Raw genomic sequence first — 20,736 nt, 5'->3', positions numbered from 1 at the left:
ATATAAATGTTTTACATATTGCCCTTGGTCCCTGTTAAAAATGTATAACAATGTAAATATTTTAAACACTGTTTATATAATAGATAATAAATTATAAAATTTTAAAATATATAAAGTGATAAAACATTTATGTTTATTCTAGAACTCAGTTGCTTTTCATCTGTTACAGACTGAGTTATATCACACCAAATATGTATTGAAACCATAAGCCTATACCAGAGCATGTAATGTAATCATCTTCCATACTGTAATTTAATGTTAATGAAGCCATATTAGTGAAGGCTGTGCCCTAAACCCAATCATTTCTAAGTTATAAAAAGTAGATCAGACCTAGGGTTGAGCACATATCAGGGAAGACAAATGCCATGTGAGGCTCTCCAAAACCAGGGAATGCCAGTGACTACTGAGAAGGAAGGAATCCATACTGCTGAGACCCTGTTTGGAACTTTTAGGGTCTGGAACTGTGAGAAAATAAATGTTATTTAAAGCTACCCACTTGTGGTATTTGTGTAAAAGCAGCAGGATCTAACTAAGACATCATCTTTCAATATTCTATTTTTGGTTTATCTTACAATTTATGACTCTCTTATAACTTATTGAATGTATGTATATCAGTTAATCAGCCAGTTGAAATTTCAAAAAATAACATAGCTTTAAATTACAGATTACGCAGGGTTCCTTGACAGTCTTGGTCACTACAGCTCAGTGACAAGTATTTTCTCAGCGAGCGTGGCTGCTTTTTCAACTTTTCTTTGTTTCTCTTCTTTCAAAAAGTAAGCAACGGAGCCAGGACTTCATGAGTCATGTTTGAAACACTCCTGTGCCTTGAACATAGTTATAATATGGTCAGTTTTTTTTAAACAAATATTGGAGCCCATCATCACAGGACAGGTGACATGAAAATGTGACAATATATTTGATAATTGGGAACTCCTGCAGAGTATATTTACTGTTGAATTTCTATCACCTACTAATTATCATGTAAAAAGAATACACTCTTGAATGAAATATGCTTCCTATGGACAAAGATCTTAGTGGCAAGATATTAAAATAGAAACAATTAAGTTGCAGTTTCAGAATGTTAACACAAAATGGTAGGTACTGGAAGTGTGCAAATGATGCTGAGACACAGAGAAATTAAGTTAATTATCTACATTTTTTTAGACAAACTTCAATCCTACTGAAAAAAATTACTCCATATAAAATGAATAAATACAAATCAAAAATGTTTGGGTAGGAAATCACGTGGTCTATATCCATGGATGTAAGTTAATAAAAAAAAAAGTTAGGTGAAATCTTAGAAGGATAAAGTAAGTGCTTTTTTCCTCTCTTTTTCTAGTAGTATTTAACAAGTAATTCCATATGTAGATGAGGGGTGCAGACGTGAATGCTCATAGCTTCCAGTAACTCAATGACTGGCAGACACTGATTTTGAATAAAACTTATTATGAATTAAATTATTAGTCATTCACCAAAAGTAGTGAGATTTAACATTTAAACACTAAATAATGTACTTCCACAAGTAAGTAGGTATAATTACCTACCCTTGTCTTGTATTTAGATAACTGAGAATCCGTATTTTTCCTTTTTTTGTCCCTTTGCGTGCCTTAACTTTATACAGAAATGCATCTTTCTTTAAAGCTATGGGAAAGTAGTATGTGATAGGTTGTAAGTTAAGATGGCTATGTAAAAACAGAGTTATAAACACAGACTTCTACATATCAAGGTAATGAACACCAAGTCAACTAAAATGTGGTTTCAAGTCACTACCTATTTTATTTCATTCTATTACAAGAAGTAGCTCTCAAATCACTATAGCAACGCACAACAAAAACATTTAATTGCTCTCTATTATAATGCCATTCCAATAACAAAATCCCATTCAATAATTGAACAATCATTTTCAAGTGCCTCATGACTACAAGGCACTGCAGGAAATACAAAGACAAGTAATACATGCTTCCTTGACATCAAGGAGTCCATTAGAGAGATAGATACCAACCAACCCAATTCTGTTGCAGTGAAGAATGAAGTGAGTGCTAAGAGAATTGTAAAGCATCTATAGAGCAGCACAAAAAATGGATGTGATTAATTTACCCTGGAGGAAAATGAGGCAGGCTATTTCATGATTCAAAGCCTAGTTATGAAATAATTGAAGGAAAACTGAGTAAACGCTAGTCTCTAGCTACCTCATCAGACTTAACAGTTAGTAGAAAATACTCTGAGAGCGTAATCCTAGTTATACAACAGCCTTAAACTTCATAGGTGCTGTGGCTGTTTTGTTTGTTTTTGTTTTTTTTCGGTATCTTCATAGAGATTTTAATGTAAACTTGGAGCTGCAACAAACACTACTGTGCTGATGCCATTTTCAATTACAATTGCTGGTATTTAATGAAAAACAAATCTACAAACAAGAACAATAATAATGAAAGCATCTTTCCCCTTCCAGCTGGTCATGTATCTTTCATCTCTCAGATAAAATGGTAACTGATCAGAAATAAACTAGACCTATTTTTTTTTTTTTTTTTTATTGATGAACCTATTGACTTTTTCTTGTTTCTTTCCTGATTTTTCTCACAGATTCTACTCTAGTTTTGGAAAATGGCAATGTCCCAAGCAAGGTATGTGTTGAGTACGAATTTTTTAAAGATGAGGTCAGGGACAAGATAGATGGTGCACACACAAACACACACACTCACTCAAACACATGTATGCTAGATGAAATGTGGGGAAAAAAAGAAAAAAAAAAAAAAACTCTTTAGCCACTTTTGAAACAAAAAAAAAAAACAGAGAAATCACCATGGCTGAAAGCAAACAGTAAATTCAAGTTTAGAGAGCTAGAGGTGAAGCCCTCATAGTTATTGGAAGTAGATATTGGCCCCAAAAATTAGTTCTGATGTGACTCTGAAACCTGCAGGAAGAGGAGAGTCAAATTCCTGTCATTACATTGTTTATTTTAATGAAATCACCACCATTCTACCCTGTCCATGAAAGGCACTCTGTCATCTTTTGTCACCTACCCCAATTAGTAACCCACTAACTTGTATTCCAAGTACTTGCTATATGTTTCCAGATCCTACTGTTTCCTCTCCATCCTTTGGTTCATATAGTTTTCTTTCCTTCACTATTGCAATAATGTTCTAATTTGTTCTCTTATTTTCAGGATTGCTTTTTTCCAAAAGAAAAAATACACTGATATTTGGGAAGGATAAGTCTAAACATAAATTCCATGCTCTTCCCTTCCCCCCGCCCATGGCTCTCAGCCTCAGTTCTCTAGAAGAGCCAACACCAGTAAAATCTAAAATCACTTCAAAATTATGGCTCCTGCAATTCTGAGGAAATGGCTCATGAAATTGTGGGCCTGGCAAGTTCCAAATTTGTGAGTCAGGTGACAGGCTGAAGAGCTCAGCTGACTGACATGGTTGCAGGAGCTGAAGAACCCAAACTCTGTTCAGGTGGCAGCCTGGGGGACAGGTGTTGGTGAATCTGAAATCTGCAGGTCAGGTGGCAGATCACAGACTTCTGCAGACTTACATCCCAAGAACCAGAGGTGAGGAGACAAGAAAAGCGTAGAGTTGAGAGAAAGAGGGAGAGAGAGAGTTCTGCCAGAACATCCGTTTATATACTGGAGGCAAATCCTGCCCCCGAGGAAACACCTCTTTCAACTGATTTGGCTGTTCACATCAGATCACAAAATGGAAGGTGCTTGCATAGTGTCTGACAAACCACTGGGAATCATACTCTAGCCAAGTTGACAGACAACACTCTCTGTAAACCCTCAGATAAGTTTCACATCTTTTAACAAATATCACATCATTCATATTCTCATCCCTTCTCAGTTCTCCAAACTTTCTTGCACTTTTACTTTTTGCATTTTGTTGTTCAGCTAAGCCCACATACCTTAGTTTTACAATTGTAATCTTCTCTCCCTCCCCCGCTTTGTGCCCTAGCCCTGAGGATTCCTGAGCCTCGATCACCATTGCATACCTACTGTCATGTGTCTACCTTGTGCACACATCTCGTCCTTCAGGACTTCTCAGCATTCCACGCTCACGGGGAGGCCTTACTCTCTCCCCAACCAACCTTCCCTTACTGCCTGTGTAATGTGTCCACTCACAGTTTCTCCACTACCATGGGGAAACCATTAGTAACAAAATCACAAGGCAAACGATTGCCTCCTTTCACGGCTTTCTCCCTCACTCTACTACAATGTCCATTGTTGCAGGTTAGAAATTGCTTAAATGTTTGTGGAAATGATAAATGAATTACACTGATGTGGACCCTCTTAGAAGGGGAACTCCTTAAGAACTTCATCAAGTCTTTTATTCTTTCTGGGCCTCGGTATGTTAATTGGTTAAAAATAGGAGTTTGAATTAACTGACCTTTAAGGTCCTTGTGTTGACCTTAAAGTGGCTTGAAAAGCCATACAAGATTCAAACTCATCACTTCTCTGATCTCATTCTCAATAATCTTGGAACAGGCTGCTCAGCCACATCTTGAACGGTACCTGTGCTATTTCTTGCTTTTTTCTTTTTTCTTTCCCTTCCCTAGCCTGTCCCTGTCTCCAAGTATGATTTTCTGTTAGCTCCACTAAAAATTAAAAGTTAACTAGTGTTTCCCCTGGGACCGTGGAAAAACAAGTGGTATCAATTTAAGCCTGTCAAACAGGAAGGTGATCACCAGGATGGTGCTAGTCATCCTCTGGACTGACGGGATAATGGCAGGAAGACATCAACATGTTTGAGATGTGATCACCAAAACCACACAGAAGGAGAATGGACATTCTACAAGCTCCTAAAGCCCATGTCCCTTGTTGCCTATAAAACCCCAGCTGGACTCTCGTTTCTTGAGACAGATTTAGTAAGAGATCATTCCCCTCTGTCTCCGTATACCGATACATATAATAAAGCTCTTGCTACCAACTTCACCCCTGTCTTAAGAATTAGCTGTTTGTGGCAGGCAGCTCTAACTTGTGAAATTGTAGTAACAATCTCTCCCTTTGTTTCAGATATGCTAACCACATTCTTTCCCACTTTCCAAACACAGTAGGCATACTTCTAACTTAGGAAATTTTTATTAGCCACTTTCTCAGGCCTGAATGCTCTCCCTTATTATGTCTACGAATAACTCCTAATTTCTTTTAAGACCTTCTCATTGAAATCTACTATAGAAATCAATATATTTTATAAATAATACATATACTATATAACAAAGTCTACTAAAAAAAAAAAAAACTGCTTTTTTCTGTACTTTTTTTCTGTAGCATTTGTCATGGATTGAATTGTGTCTCCCAATAATGTGTTGTAAACTCTAACCTCTATGGTAGTGGTTATAATCCCATTTGGGAATGGCTAGTCTGTGTGTTATGTTAACAAAGCAGGATTAGTGTAGAGTATATCTTGAGTCAATCTCTTTTGAGATATAAAAGAGATTAAATGCAAGCTAGCAAGCAGAGATGGGGGAAGAGAGATGTCAAGCTACACAAAAATTGCCCAGGAGAAAATGCTCAGAAGAGACAAGGACTTTTCTGTAAAGCCAACAGAGAAAGCCTTCCCCTAGAGCCGACACCCTAATTGGGAATTCTAGCTTCCTAAACTGTGAAAAAATAAATTTCTGTTTGTTAAAGCCATCCACTTGTGGTATTTCTGTTATAGCAGCACTAAATAACTAAGACATATCTTTCTCTTTTTAGTATTTCATTTACTATTCATTAGATTTGTTAATTATTGTCTCACTTTCTCATGGAATGTCAGCTGTGTGAAGACAGAGATCACAATTTTGTTCAAGAGTGAATTACAGGTGCCTATGTTTATGATACCAATAAATGTGTTCTATGAATACAAATATATATTAATATAAATAAATACAAATATTGTATAAATATTTTAGTTCTAAATATAAAATGAAAACCTTAGGCTGCATTCCAAACATTTCGTAATCAACCTCAAAATTATATTTCCAACTTGCCAATATATATTTTATCTTTAAAAACACCTCCTCATATCATCCTTTGCTGGCATTACAAGAGGTGGACATGAAGTAAGCATAATCACAGCTTTAGAAAGAATCTTTATATATTCTCACTTAAGTGTGTGGCTTTTCTCAAATCATCCACCAAGAGCTCTATAAAGTTTACCACAAATCTAAGTTAAAATGAGAAAATTATCTGCCTCTCCTTAACACGAAGTGATCTCTCCCCATACAAAACTACTGGAGTATTTATTTGACTTTCAATAATTAAAAATAATATAATTGTTATTTTGATGATGGCTTATTTTGCTAAATAAATCACAACTTCTTCCATGCCGTATCATATGTTGTGGAGTCAGTTCTGACTTCTAGTGACCCTACAGGACAGAGTACAACTGCTCCATAGGCTTTCTATAATACATCTATTGTTTCTCTTTTCCACAATGAAAATCACATAATAGGCTTACTAATTAAATGAGAATGACATAAGGAATTTATGTGAAAGCCAATAAATTATATCCACGACTTAATTAATTCAGAAGGAAGCAATCTTTTTCATCATTTTTGTAGTTTTTTTAATTGCCAAATAAAAATATGTGATTTTGGTTTCTCTCTGTGGAATGAAAAGAGCCAGAAAATTATTTCTTGAAATGAGTTAGCTACAATTAGGATCCTGCTAATTACATTCCATTTTAATGGCTACCAATCAAGGATCCACTAAAGCTCAGTAAGTTCACGAGGAAGGTTAATGGCAAGAGAAATTAATTGGATTTATTTCCTAATCCAAACAGTAAAGTCAAAGGAAGTTTTCCTGTCCTCTGTTGACTGAGGCAATAAAAAGTTCCAGTAACAATTCTTTTAGCATATTAATGATACAATCAATTTGAGAGCCTTTTATTGCATCTCAAAATTGCATCTAGAAATTTCTCAGGCTTAAGATTCGTGTTAATATTTTAAGATCGGGCATCTAAATTCTAATTGCATTCATACAAAGTTTTCTGTTAGAAAGAGCACTCCAGTTGTCTAAACAGCAAAGTAGGTTACACTGGGAAAAGTATTTCACACGTATACTACTGCAGTGAAAAAAGATACAAATTCCCCTCAATCAAACCTGGTGCATAAGGGGATTTTGTATCAAACATTCCTTATCATTATTTTCCTTCTCCTATTTTTAGCCTTTAAGATGTGTATTCAAATGCCTTAAATAAGATTAGTTTTTTTAAAAACAGTATTCCTAAGAGAGATATTTTTGTGTCCTTGAAGTTTTTTTTTTTTTATAAATTTTGGCAAAGGGTCTCATTCAATGACATGTTTTCAGCAATGAATTCTTTGGAGATGACACTTCCTCTGTCATCTGCTGAGTACATTCTTCCCATAGATATCTCTATGGCCTTTGTTCTATTCCTGCAGGTCTTTGGGCAGGTATCACCTTACTAGAGAAGCCTTTCTTGACCAGGTAACCTGCAAATACAAAATAGTACCTGTGATTTTGTATTTCTCTCTCTCTCCCTTTTTTTTTTAAATATTTTATTGTTAAGTTCCCATTTGACAATTTCCACACAAATTATTGAAAGATATTAGTTGCATTTTTCACATTGTGTCAACATTCTCTTTAATTATACTCTGGTTGTTCCATTTCTGGTACTCTAATTTCCCTGTCCCTTTATCTTCTCTTTGCTTTGGATTAAATATTGACTTTTGGACTCATACAGATGATTTTTTAGTAAAGCACTCATCTAATGGGTAATACCCTTTATTTGTGTGTCACTCTGCTTTTCTTCTAAAAAGTGATCTCAGAAGATAGATTTGGTTCAAGGTTTAAAGAGTGTCTCCGGACAATAGTCTCAGGGAGACCTCTGGCCTCAGGTGGTCCAATTTGTCTGGCCTTTTTTTTTAAGAATTTGAGTTTTGTTCTGCATTTTTTCTCCCAACAATTCAACGACAACAGCAATGGGTCTAACTGGGATCATCTATTGTGCCTCCTATCAGATTGGTCAGTGGTAGTAGCCTGGTACTATCTAGTATTCTGGTCTCAGGTACCTGAGGTTGTGGCTCCTGTAGGCTATCAATCTTGTAGATTTGTTTCTTCTCTGTGATTTTCATTACCTTTTGTACTTTTTTGCTCCCGATGACTAGAGAACAATATTTGTATGTAGATGGCAGATCACAAGCTTTTAAGACCCCAGACACTACTTGGTTCACTAGAATGCAAACATGAACTTTGTGAGCTCTATTATGGCAATCGACTGAGCTGTCTTATGAGACTAGGCTCCTAAGCTTTCAAACCTAGAAACAATTTCAGGTGTTTGGTTATGCCTGAGGAGTATTCGTAGTTGCATCTTCAATGAATTATATGTGCTTGCCCACACAAATCTGTATTTGCATGCGTACGTAGATATTTCTATCTGTTCTCATGTGTGAATCCACCTGAATCTACACATACAGGTCTATACCTGTACCAACCCATACGTGATCCTAAACTAGTTTTTTGTACTTTGTTGTAGTTGGCGCCCTTTTACATATGTCAAATTCTTTGGTACAGGCATTCTTTTCTCATGATTGTTTCTCAGTGGCATCATTTACTTTAGTCATTCTGTGCTCTGTACACCCACATTCAGTGCCACTTTTCCCAACACCAACAATATCAAGTAGCTACTGTCGACAGCATGCTTCCCCCTCCCTCTGCTCTTCCCCCGGATAACCATCAAGGAACATTGATCTCTTTATATATGTCTATTCTGGTCTTTTTATAAATGACGATCATACAATACCTGTCCTTATATGCTTGACTTATTTCACTTAGCATTATGCCCTCCAGGTTCATCCATGTTATAATATGTATTGCAGAATCATTGTTTTCTTTATGGTTGCATAGTTTTCTGTTGTGTGCATGTTCCACATTTTGTTTATCAGTTCATCTGCTGATTAGCCCTTCTGGTCTTTCCTTTTTTTTTTTGCTATGGTGAATAAATCTGCAATGAACTTAAGAGTGAATATATCTGTTTGTGTGACTACTTTTAGTATCTAGGGTGTATCCCTAGGAGTGGGATTATTGGATCTTTTAGAGCTGTTCTATTTCTAGTTTTCTGAGGTAGCATCATATTGTTTTTTTTTTTTTTTTTGGAGTGGTTGTACTATTTTACAGCACCACCAGCAATGAATAAGGGTTCCAATCTTCCCATATCCTCGCCAACATTTGTTGTTATCTGTTTTTTTGTTTTGTTTTGTTTTGTTTTAATCAGTGTCATTTTAGCTGGGGTGAGATGGTATCTCATTGTAGGACCACTCACTTTGCCACTTGCCCCGCTTCCTTGTATTTCTCTTAAATAACTCTAAATCTTCTTTTCTTATACTGTTTACCTAGAGAGATATATTGTTTTTCTATCCCACTTTAGTATCTGAAGCCCTGGTGGTGCAGTGGTTAAGAGCTCAGCTGCTAACCAAAAAGTTGGCAGTTTGAATCCACAGCTGCTACTTGGAAACCCTATGGGGAAGTTTCATTTTGTCTTTAGGGTCGCTATGAATCAAAATCTACTCTATGGTAACGAGTTTGATATGTTTTTTTTTTTTTTTTTTTTTAATGGCACAGTTCAATGTTAGATATAAACCAAATGATTTGTTTAAGGAAACTGTTTTCTTAGTAATACTGGTTACCATTTTGGAGACCTTCTATATACTAGAAATTTTTCCACTATTTCAGTTCTCAGAACAACTCTATGAGGTAAGCAACATATTTTTGCTTTTTTTAAACTGAGAAAACTGGTGGTTAGAAAGCTTAAATAATATGCCGAAGGTCACAAATGTAGAGAAAAGTGGAGCTAGCTTTCCGTTTTCTGGCTCCATTGTTGTTGTTAGGTGTTGTTGAGTCAGTTCCAACTCATAGCGACCTTACGTACTAAAGAACGAAACACTGCCCGGTAATGCACCATGATCACAATCTTTGTTATGATTGAGCCCATTGTTGCAGACACTGTGTCAATCCATCTCCTTGAGGGTCTTCGTCTTTTTCACTGACCCTCTACTTTACCAAGCACAATGTCCTTCTCCAGGGACTGATCCCTCCTGATAGCGTGTCCAAAGTATGTAAGATGTAATCTCACCATCCTTGCTTGTAAGGATCATTCTGGCGCTAGTTTTTCCAAGACGGATTTGCTCATTCTTCTTGCAGTTCATGGTATATTCAATATTCTTTGCCAACACCGTAATTCAAAGGCTTCAATTCTCCTTAGGTCTTCCTTATTCATTGTCTGGCTTTCACATGCATATGATGCAATTGAAAATACCATGGATTGGGTCAGGAGGCCCTTAGTCTCAAGTGACATCTTTCCTTTTCAATACTTTAAAGAGGTTGTTTGCAGCAGATTTACCCAGTGTAATGTGCCTTTTTGTTTCTTGACTACTGCTTCCATGGGTGTTGATTGTGGATCCAAGTAAAATGAAATCCTTGGCAACTTGAAGCTTTTCTCCGTTTATCATGATGTTGCTTATTGATCCAGTTGTGAGAATTTTTGTTTTCTTTATGTTGAGGTGTAACCCATACTGAAGGCTGTAGTCTTTGATCTTCATCAGTAAGTGCTTCAAGTCCTCTTCAGTTTCAACAAGCAAGGTTGTGTCACCTGCAGAAGGCAGGTTGTTAATGAGTCTTCCTCCAGTTCTGATGCTCCATTCTTCTTCATACAGTCCAGCTTCTCAGATTATTTGCTCAACATACAGATTGAATAAGCATGCTGAAAAGATATGACCCTTATGCACACCTTTCCTGACTTTAAACCACACATTATCCCCTTGTTCTGTTCAAACAACTGCCTTTTGATCTATGTACAAGGTCCTCATGAGCACAATTAAGTGTTCTGGAATTCTCATTCTCCACAATTTTATACAGAATGTATTATGATCCACACAGTTGAATGCTTTTGCATAGTTAATAAAATGCAAGAAAACATCTTTCTGATATTTTCTGCTTTCAGCCAGGATCCATCTGACATCAGCAAAAATATCCCTGGTTCCAAGGCCTCTTGTGAATCTGGCTTGAATTTCTGGCAGTTCCCTGTCAATATACTGCTGCAGCCCCTTTTGAATGATCTTCACCAAAAATTTTACTTGCATGGGATATTAATGATATTATTCAATAATTTCCACATTTGGTTTGATCACCTTTCTTGAAAATAGGCATAAATATGGATCTCTTCCTGTCAGTTGGCCAGGTAGCTTTCTTCCAAATTTCTTGGCATAGACGAGTGAGTGCTTCCAGTGCTGCATCTGTTTGCTGAAACATCTCAGTTAGCATTCCATCAATTCCTGGAGCCTTGTTTTTGACCAATGCCTTCAGCGTAGCTTGAACTTCTTCCTTCAGTTCCATAGGTTGCTGATCATATGCTACCTCTTTAAATGGTTGAACACAGACCAGTTCTTTCAGTCTAGTGACTCTGTCTATTTCTGCCATTTTCTTTTGATGCTTCCTGTGCCATTTAGTATTTTTCCCATGGAATCCTTCACTATTGCAGCTTGAGTCTTGAATTTTTCTTTCAGTTCTTTCAGCTTGAGAAATGCTGAGTGTGTTCTTCCATTTTGGTTTTCTATCTCCAGATCTTTGCACGTCATTATAATACTTTTTTTTTGTCTTTGAAATCTTCTGTTCAGTTCTTTTATTACATCATTTCTTCCTTTTGCTTTAGCTACTTGACATTTAAGCTCTAGAGGCTACAATATTATTCACTCTCTAAATGCCAAAATGGATTGCTTATTATATATGCTCCGAGTCAAAAAATGGAGCCCTGGTAGCACAGTGGTTGGGTGCTTGGCTGCTAACTAAAAGTTTGGTGTTTCAAACCCACTAGCTGCTCTGCAGGAGAAAGATGTGCCAACTCTACTTCCTTAAAGATTACAGTATTGGAAACCATGGAGCAATTCTGTTCTGTCCTATAGGGTCACTATGAGTCAGAATTTGACTCGACAGCAATTTTTTTTAATGTCAAAAAATAGAGAAGACTCCAGATTTGCTACCTGAAGAAACTGAGAACAGCTATCAGATTGAAAACTATAATGTGAAACTGTGTTTGCATAGATTGTTTTTTATATATTACTGAGAAGACATCCACGGAGAGTGACTTAGAGAAGTTAGAGATTAAAATGCTCAAGCCAGCTATTAAACATAACAAGAAATGATTGTGCCTTGTCTGAGCAAATAAAACTTTATTAAAAAAAAAGTCTTCATAGTGATGAATATGAGAATTTATTTCTTCATTGTTTTTGAATTTTACAGACTTTGATTTCACATAGATTTTCATCACAAAGCCTAAGCAGGTGATTTGCTGGATTTTTAACCTTTTTAAGGATTAATTTTGGCAACTTTAATTTGTCACTTATTACCATTTCTGCTCACATTTAAGGCTTAAAGAATTGAAACACAATCTCTGTTGTGCCCGCTAGAGGTATGTTCATTATATTTGCAAGCTTCTACCACGTACAAATGAAAATGAACTGTTTACAATATGACTTAGAATTTCAGAATCTAAAAACTATGTCTTAGAAAGGAATTTATTCTTTTTAAACTTCAACAGAAAAAAATTAAAAAGATATATTAATATTATTTTAACCTCTCATTACTGAAAATAAAAAGATAGGTTGCTCTTACAATGTTAAGACATTTTATCTAGAAATTTCTAACTTATTTTCTTCAAATTAATTTTCATGAATTTATGCACTTAGATTATTCAAAGCCTTAATGATTTGGCAAAAAAAAAAAAATGGTTTTAAGATAAGTTATCAAATCTCTCAAATAGACAAGTTCCCATTTGGAAAAATTGGAGATTCAGTGGAAGAAAATTTGAATCTGTCCAACACCCCCTTGTACTATGCTTCCTTCACTCTTCAATCACATAGTTTTTAAGAGGGGCATGATTCCAATCAGCTAACCAATCAGTATCTATTTACCTCTGATGAAGGGACTGTCAGAATGAAGAGATCATTAGGTAAGTACTTGCTAGGTTGATCTGTATGTGAAGATTTTTGTTAAAAACTGCTTTCTGATAACGCTGGCACCTGTAGAATGCCATTTGAGTCTTACTTTTTTTAAAATTCTATTATCAAGAACAATACTGCCACAAAAATCAACATCTTTTTGATCCTTTAGCTGAGAGAAGAAAAGAAACAGTAATTCAAGCCTGAAGGTGTTTATGTTTTGGTACATTCTTATGCTAGTTCATAGTGCAATTAGCAAATACGTCTATATTTAAAACTGATCTTTAAGTACTTACAGATCTCAAGATGGAAAATTTATGCAGTGAGAAATTAAGTTATATTGTAGTAGTATGGTGACTAGGTACCCTGAGTGATACTTCAAATTATAACATCTAATGTGAAGAATAAATGGCTGACAATAAGTTAGTTTGATGCAATAACTGGGCTGGAATTTTAGTGCCAAAAATTGTGCTCTCTCCTCTGGGAACCCACTAAAATAATAAAAACTTACCATTTTTTTAAAGCATTGTCAATAAAAAAAAAAAAAGAGAGAGATCACAATCAACCAACTATGAAAAATATCTGATACAATGAAATTTAGATATTTACATTAATGCAAGTGAAAGCATAAAATAAACACACACATCTTCAGAATGGGAATTTTGATCTGCATTGTATATTAAGTAGATGCTTGAAGCTACAAGACACAACAAAGTGAGCAGCGGCACTTGCAGGAGGGAAGGAGAGTCTAAACAATGCATAGCCAGTTGTGCTAGCTGTATTATTTCGTTGAGAGTTGGTTGAGCACTTGAGTGATTTTGCCAGTGACCTGGACTTTTCCTCTACTCTCCTAGTGTGTGAGCTAGGTCCAATCACCCTTTGCAAGTTGACTGCAGCGTCTCCAAGCACCTCATACTCACATATCAATATCCTAAGAGGCAGGGAAGGCAACTGTACCCAGTTTGAACCTTGAACTGTTAATTAACAAACAAAATCATTACTATGAGTTTCCTTAAATAATGTCTTGCTGGGAAGGTAATCACATGTAACTCATTCCTTCCCAACCTAGCAGCTATAATGTAGCTCAGAACAGCATGTATTTCTCATTTCCAGCTTCTACCTTAAGGGCTAGGTTCTGTCAGGATAGAAGGTGAGAGACGAGTAAGACCATTGGTTTGGTTGCCAGCACTGAATGCAACAATATTACAGAACCGGCTGGTCCCTCTATGGTCTTTTATTTGAACTAATTAAATTCAAGAGCATAATCATTTCAAATGGGCTGCTCTAGAATAGAAAAACAAAACAAAAAAGTCAACTGCGTAAGAGTATGTAATGTCAACTGAACTATTGTAAACCTATTACATGTTTCTATATATACAAAGCACATCTGGAACAATTCACAAAGAAGATATAAACAGTGCTTACCTGGGGATTGAAAGAAAGGGTCAGAATTGGGAGAGGGTTTTAATTTGAGTCTTCTACTACTTTCAGGAATGTGTGTGTGTATGTGTGTGGTAGACTGGATAATTGTTTCGAATACCTGGTTCCTCCCTTCCATGCGAGAGGATTGTGTGCCTGTCCGGATCATCTAACTTGCAGTGTCTCCTTATAGATGGAGTATACTTTCCACGTGACTTGCTTAGCTTAGGCAATGGTGCTGAAATGATATAGCCTGTTTTGAGTAGATCCTTAAAGACACATATATTTCCAGCTGCTCTTGTTCTTCTCTCTCTTCCACATGGGGCCTAGTCTCCAGGCTGGGTCCCAAAATGAGAAGACACTTAGAATAAGAGCAAAGCAATTGGCAACCTACAGTCAATCAGTAACACATAATCATAAACGCCAAAGTGTTGGAGTCATTTATTACTATAGCCTCACATAAAAAAAAATGGTGAGTAAAATATTAAAATTTGTTTATAATAAAGTTCAGGTTAAATTGTATCTTTGAATTTATTTATGAATTATTAAATTTGTAAATTTTTAAAGACACTTTGATTATGGTTACTTTATCAAAAATTTTCTGAGTCCTAGCAAATAGTACACAGTGATTATTAGATTATATAAATGTCTGGGCATAATTGAGAGACACCTTATAAAATTTTTCCTTTGGATTGTACATGTATCCAACAGCTTAGCAAGATTTTATTTTAGCTTATTTAGTTGTGTATTTATCTGTGTTGTCACTTCAGTACTGTTATCCTTCAAATTCCTTTGAAATTCACATAAAATTTAGGCTTAATGAAATTATTACAATTTACCAAAAGTTAAATTTTAAAGTATAACAATAGGAGGCATGTTATCAGGAGAGAAATGTTATTAGGAGGGACCAGTCCCTGAATAAGGACATCATTCTTGATAAAGTAAAGGGTCAGTGAAAAAGAGGAAGACCCTCAATGAGATTGACTGACACAGCGGCTGCAACAGTGGGCTCAAGCATAGCAAGGATTGTAAGGATGGTGCAGAACCAGGTAGTGTTTCGTTCTGCTGTACATAGGGTCACTGCAAGTTGGAACTGACTGGACATGCCTGACAACAACAACGAAAATAAGGAGATAGTTGTCAGAAGAAACCTAGAAGGAGTTGCATGTGATTTGACTGAAATCACAATGTTTAGGGAATTTCACAGTTGGAAGGCTTTGAAAATGCAAACATTCCAACAGTCTTATTTTAAAGTGCTCTAGTATTTTCACAACTTGAAAGACACTGACTTTTAACAGTGATCCTACCTTCCCGGTGCATCTCAAGAAAAATGTGTGTGAGACATTACACAAAGTAAATGCGTAAAACAAAAGTTAAGAAGGAAGATTTGTTGAATTAATATGTCCTTGTCTCACAACAGATATTTGAATAAATAATACAAGAATTTCAAACTTGGGAAAAGGTGATGAATATTTTGCTTCTGGATGACACAAATGGTTAATCTCTCAACCTCTAACAAAAAAGTTGGCAGTTTGAACTCACTCTGAGGCACCTTGGAAGAAATTCCTGGCTGTCTGCTTCTGAAAGGTCATAGCCTTGAAAACCCTGTGGAAGAGTTCTACTCTGAAATACACAAGGCTATGAGTATTGTTTTAACTTTCTGTCACATGAGTATAATATTCTATACAGAAAAAAGATACTAAAATGAAAATATAAAATGCCAAAAGATCCATACAGATATTTATAAAGATGTGTGTAAAAAATAATAACAAAAAATTCAAAATTGCCCTGTTTCTTACCCTCTGATTTCTCTTGACCAAATTTTAATCAGGCTTCTCTCCTGCCCACAGATCCCTGAGCTTGGACTTGCCTTCGAGCCTTGAGTAAACCCTAAAATGCAGACCATACTTCCATTACCAGCTTCTCAAGACTTACCCACCGAAAGAAAACCCCACCGCCAGCAAGACTTAGCTGACTACAACTAATTTAACTTGATATTTCCCATCAAACCTAGCCAACCATACAGTCTGCTCATTCTCCCTTTCCTGTTGTCACTCTTAGTGGAATGCCTTCCTACTTATGTCGCTAAGGAATTAGAACCAATCAGGAGAATAATTCAACAAGTACCTACCACATAAGCTACTAACTCCTCTGCGTCTCTACCCACAAAAGTCACCACTAATCTCCATTAAAATAAAATTCTACACTCAACATTTCTAATCCATCTCCTTCCATTCTCTCTGGAATCCGTTCCACATCAATACTATTTTTACTTCAGTCAAAATGTTTAGGGAATTATTTAGTTCAAAATGGTTATCAACATTGCTCAATCCAATTGCAAACTTGACGTTTCAACAAACAATTTTTGACAAAGTTAACTTCCACCTCCTTGTTGAAATACTGTTATTTTTTAAACTTTGTTTAAAAACACCAGCCTCTCCTGGTGTTTTTCCTACATCACTTGTCAGCATTCTCAGTATACTTTGCTCCTTCGTTTTCCTTTTTGACACCACTAAATAATTTAATGCCTCAGGACTGAGTTCTGAAACCTCTCTTCTTTATCAAAACTCACACTTAATATCAATGTTTAGACCTCATGACTTTAAATATCATCTAAAAGCTAAAGACTCCTTCATTAATATATCAGTCTGAACCCCTCATCCGATTTGCAGGCTTTTATCCAATTGTGCGATCAACATGTCTTATGTCCATAGGCTGCTCAACAATAATGTGTACACCAGACTCGACATTTCCTGTCACACTGCAAAATTTGCTTTGCAGCAAATAGCTACTCCATTCTTCTTGTCACTTATGTCCAAAACCTTATCATCCATAATCCCTCTTGTACACTCCACAACAAGGCCATCAGTGTATCTTATTGGCGCTATGTGGAAAAATATTTATATCCATGCTGTGGCATCACTGGGGTTAATGTCACCCAATGTGGTAACTCATGGTGTCACCACCCTTGTGAGTGGGGCTGGCCAGAGAACCCTCTCCCATGGGCACAGTGGCCAGGCCCTGTCTTGCCCCATGTAGGGTGAGCACCAGGAATGGGGCCTGCCTCTCCCAGCCCTGAAGTTCTTCCCATCTCCCATTGGCCAAGGTGGAGATCCTTCTCTCCGCTCAGTGGCTGGTGCCACAGCCTGGTCTACCTCACCCTGACAGGTGATGGGGGTGACGGGTTACTGCACTGGGTGATGGGTGACACCAACCCTAGTGACATCACTGCCTTGGCAGCCCCTCCCTTGGAGATACTAGCACCACCATCACAGATCCTAGGTGTCACCCCCTCTGACAGTGTCAGGGGATATGGTCCATACCTCTGGCACCCATAGTGATGCCACTGTATCCAAGTAACCATCATCTCTGCCAAAGATTACCACAATCACCTTTGAACTAGTCCTATATCATGGCTGTCCTTATATCTTTGTAGTTACCCTGAGCCAGAGTCAGCCACTAGTCAGATCTAAATCAGATAATGACACTCATCTTCTTAAACTCTGACAATGGTTTTCCACCTCAGAGTAAATGTCAAAATCCTTAAATTGACTACCAACACCCTGCATGACGTATCCTCCCTTCTCTGCTATCTCTCTACTTCCTTTCCCATCACTCTCCATTTTATTTCCTCTGCTAGGCATACTGTCATTCTTGTTTTTCCTAGTACTCAGGATTTTTGCAACAGGCCTTACTGACTGACTTCTCCCAGATCTTGAATTGCCACCTTCACACTAAGACCAAACTTTTCCCTTCCATTCATAATTTTAACCCTCTTTCCTGGCAATTCCTAACCTATTCCTTGCTGTATTTTTCTCTACAGCATTACCAACTGAGGAAATACACTTTTGACCTACTAACTTATCTATTGACTATTGTCCTTCCCTGAATGTAATATACATGAGATTTGAAATGTTTATGAGTTCTCATTTTTTTATACAATTTCTTCACTTAGGAAAATGTCTGGAACACAGAGGTACTCAAAAATGTATGTTGACTGAATGAATCCACCAAATACTGTCCTACTGCCTTCCAGAGCAGTTGTTTGATTCTCAAACTCTAACTTCCTGGAAGTGCTTCTTTTCATAATACCTTCACCAATGTTTTTCATTTTTAAACATGTTGCTGTTTGTGAATATTGCTAGGTAGAAACTTTTATCTAATTAAAAAACCCAGTAAAATTTTAAATTATATTTCTTCAAACCATGAGTCATGTTTACCACCTTTCCAGTTTTTGTTTTTTTTTTTTTCTTTGCTGGTAGCTACCTGTTGATTTCATCTGCGTGCTTTTAGATTAAGTTGTGTTCTTTCCCTTAATGATTTTTTATAAGAAAGCTAAAGAAATTTAGAAACTTGGCGTTTTGGTTCTGTATTGTGTTTTATATATTACTCCATTTTTACTTTGCTTTTTGTGCATGAATTTTAATTACTGTGTCGTCAGATTTATGTATATAAATGCATTCTATCTGTTTATGGTGGTCTGAATTGTTTGGCATGCTTGACTGTAAGGATGAGTCCTCCAAGGTCAAACATGGAGACAGTTAAAAGTTTACTTGAGAATAAATACACATGTAATGGGGTGAACTGTATTCAGTTAACTGGACAATTAAGATGAGCATAAGAACTAAAGACAACCTGTGAAGAATTTATTACATTATATATTCCGTAAGGAATATGGGAAACCCATACAACTAGGGCTAAGGAAATGTCTCTATGCTGTTGCTTTTTGAATTGCCTTTTTTTCTTTTCCTCAGATCCTGGTTGTTTTGCAAATTATTTGCTGCATTGTTCATGCTGCCATATTCACTGTTTGAATTTTCTTGTGTGATTGTGGATAAAATAATTACAGAGCTATTTCATCATTTACAGCTGCACTTGTTGGAATATTAGAGTTTCACAGAGTTGTTATCAATACTTTAAAACCAGTTTAAAGTCTCACTGGAGTTTATAATACGGGCAATTTAGAAAGTGGTCTTCCAACTTTTGTATTTCGTATCTGCACTGCATGCCAGATGCCTGATGAAGGGCATCTTTTCTTTTACTCCACTTTTTGGCAATGTGAGGACCTTTTCAAATCACCGTGGATACTGAAGCTAGGAAAATCCTAACTGGGCACCACTCTAAATGCACACATTCAATACCAGGTACTCGTCTAAGAATGTGTGTTCAGCAGTGTGGATACAAGCATTATATTTTTACAGATGAGATAAAAATGTTTAAATAAGTAAGTGATGTGTCCAATATCACAATGTTACTTAGCATTTAAGTAGCAAAACAAAACTTAAACTGTTGCTTTCTAATTAAAAAAACTCCTTTCAATATTCCACCGTATTGGTCCTAAATCCATAAAACCACACCAATTCCCAGTATTTGTGAGTGGATGTGAGATTCATTCTCTTTCACCTGCATCATAATAAGATAAACTAACACCTGTAGGATCAGAAGGAGGCAACCATGCAGGAAACTGCCTTTGAGCTTTCCAAACAGAATGGGAAGCAAGTACATTAGATCTGAGATAGGATACATTTGGCATAATGAAGTGAAAGATGAAGGCCAGTGAGGCAGGAGAGAAGCAAATGGGGTGTAGGAGAGTATGGTAATTGTTAGGAGAGAAGGACAGAGAGGTACACAGAAGCCTGTTCTTGCAGGCATTGATTTGGTTTGTTTGCCTGTTTGCTACTTCACTTGTTTGGCTGATAGCCATAAACACACTCAATATTGTTTATTTTCTTGTGAGATTAACAGCATTAGAATTCTAATAGGCTCTCTAAAGAAGGTGGCATAGGGTGAAATAGATGACCTATGAATATATCCTCAAGTCATATGTCTGCTTAAATCTAATTATAAATAAAAATAAGTGCTGTATATTTGATGAATCTCTTATTTAAGTCCTTTCTGTATTATTATTTGGAAGTTTAATAAAATGTTTATCTACATATATATGTTATTAGCATGTTATTAAAGCTATTTGGGAATTTAAAAAAGTCATTCCATTTAGCAGTAGAAATTGACAACAGTATTTTTTTATTTATAGAAAATATTTATTGGGTTAGAAAAAATCTCTTCTGTTCAAAGTCTGATAAGATTTTTTTTTAATCTATTTATCTATTGCTGCAAAAATACTGATAACACAATATTTACCAGTTCAACATTTTTCATGGGTACAACTCAATAATAGCATCTTTTGTTACAGGGAGATTTGTCACTGACTTGATGGCACCTAACCACAACAAGCTGATACTCGTATTACTGTGCAAAGGTAATACTTCCTTTGCTGTAACATTTTGAATTTTGTGATTAAAATAATAATAAGCTTTTGATTACATAGGGCCAGGTACAATCACTTAGTGACTTTGTACATGTTCTCAATTTCCATGCTAATTTAAA

General features: G+C 36.2%; 1 pseudogene; it reads right to left on the bottom strand.

Annotated features, from left to right (window-relative positions):
• Nucleotides 1-17,716, bottom strand: part of LOC100659705 (large ribosomal subunit protein uL3-like) — a 61,751-nt pseudogene extending 44,035 nt beyond the window's left edge.
• Between the last annotated feature and the right edge of the window lie 3,020 nt (nucleotides 17,717-20,736).

The sequence above is a fragment of the Loxodonta africana genome, chromosome 17 (genome assembly GCF_030014295.1).
Source record: "Loxodonta africana isolate mLoxAfr1 chromosome 17, mLoxAfr1.hap2, whole genome shotgun sequence".
In the NCBI taxonomy this organism is placed as follows: domain Eukaryota; kingdom Metazoa; phylum Chordata; class Mammalia; order Proboscidea; family Elephantidae; genus Loxodonta; species Loxodonta africana.
This window is presented reverse-complemented; position numbering and strand designations above follow the sequence as displayed.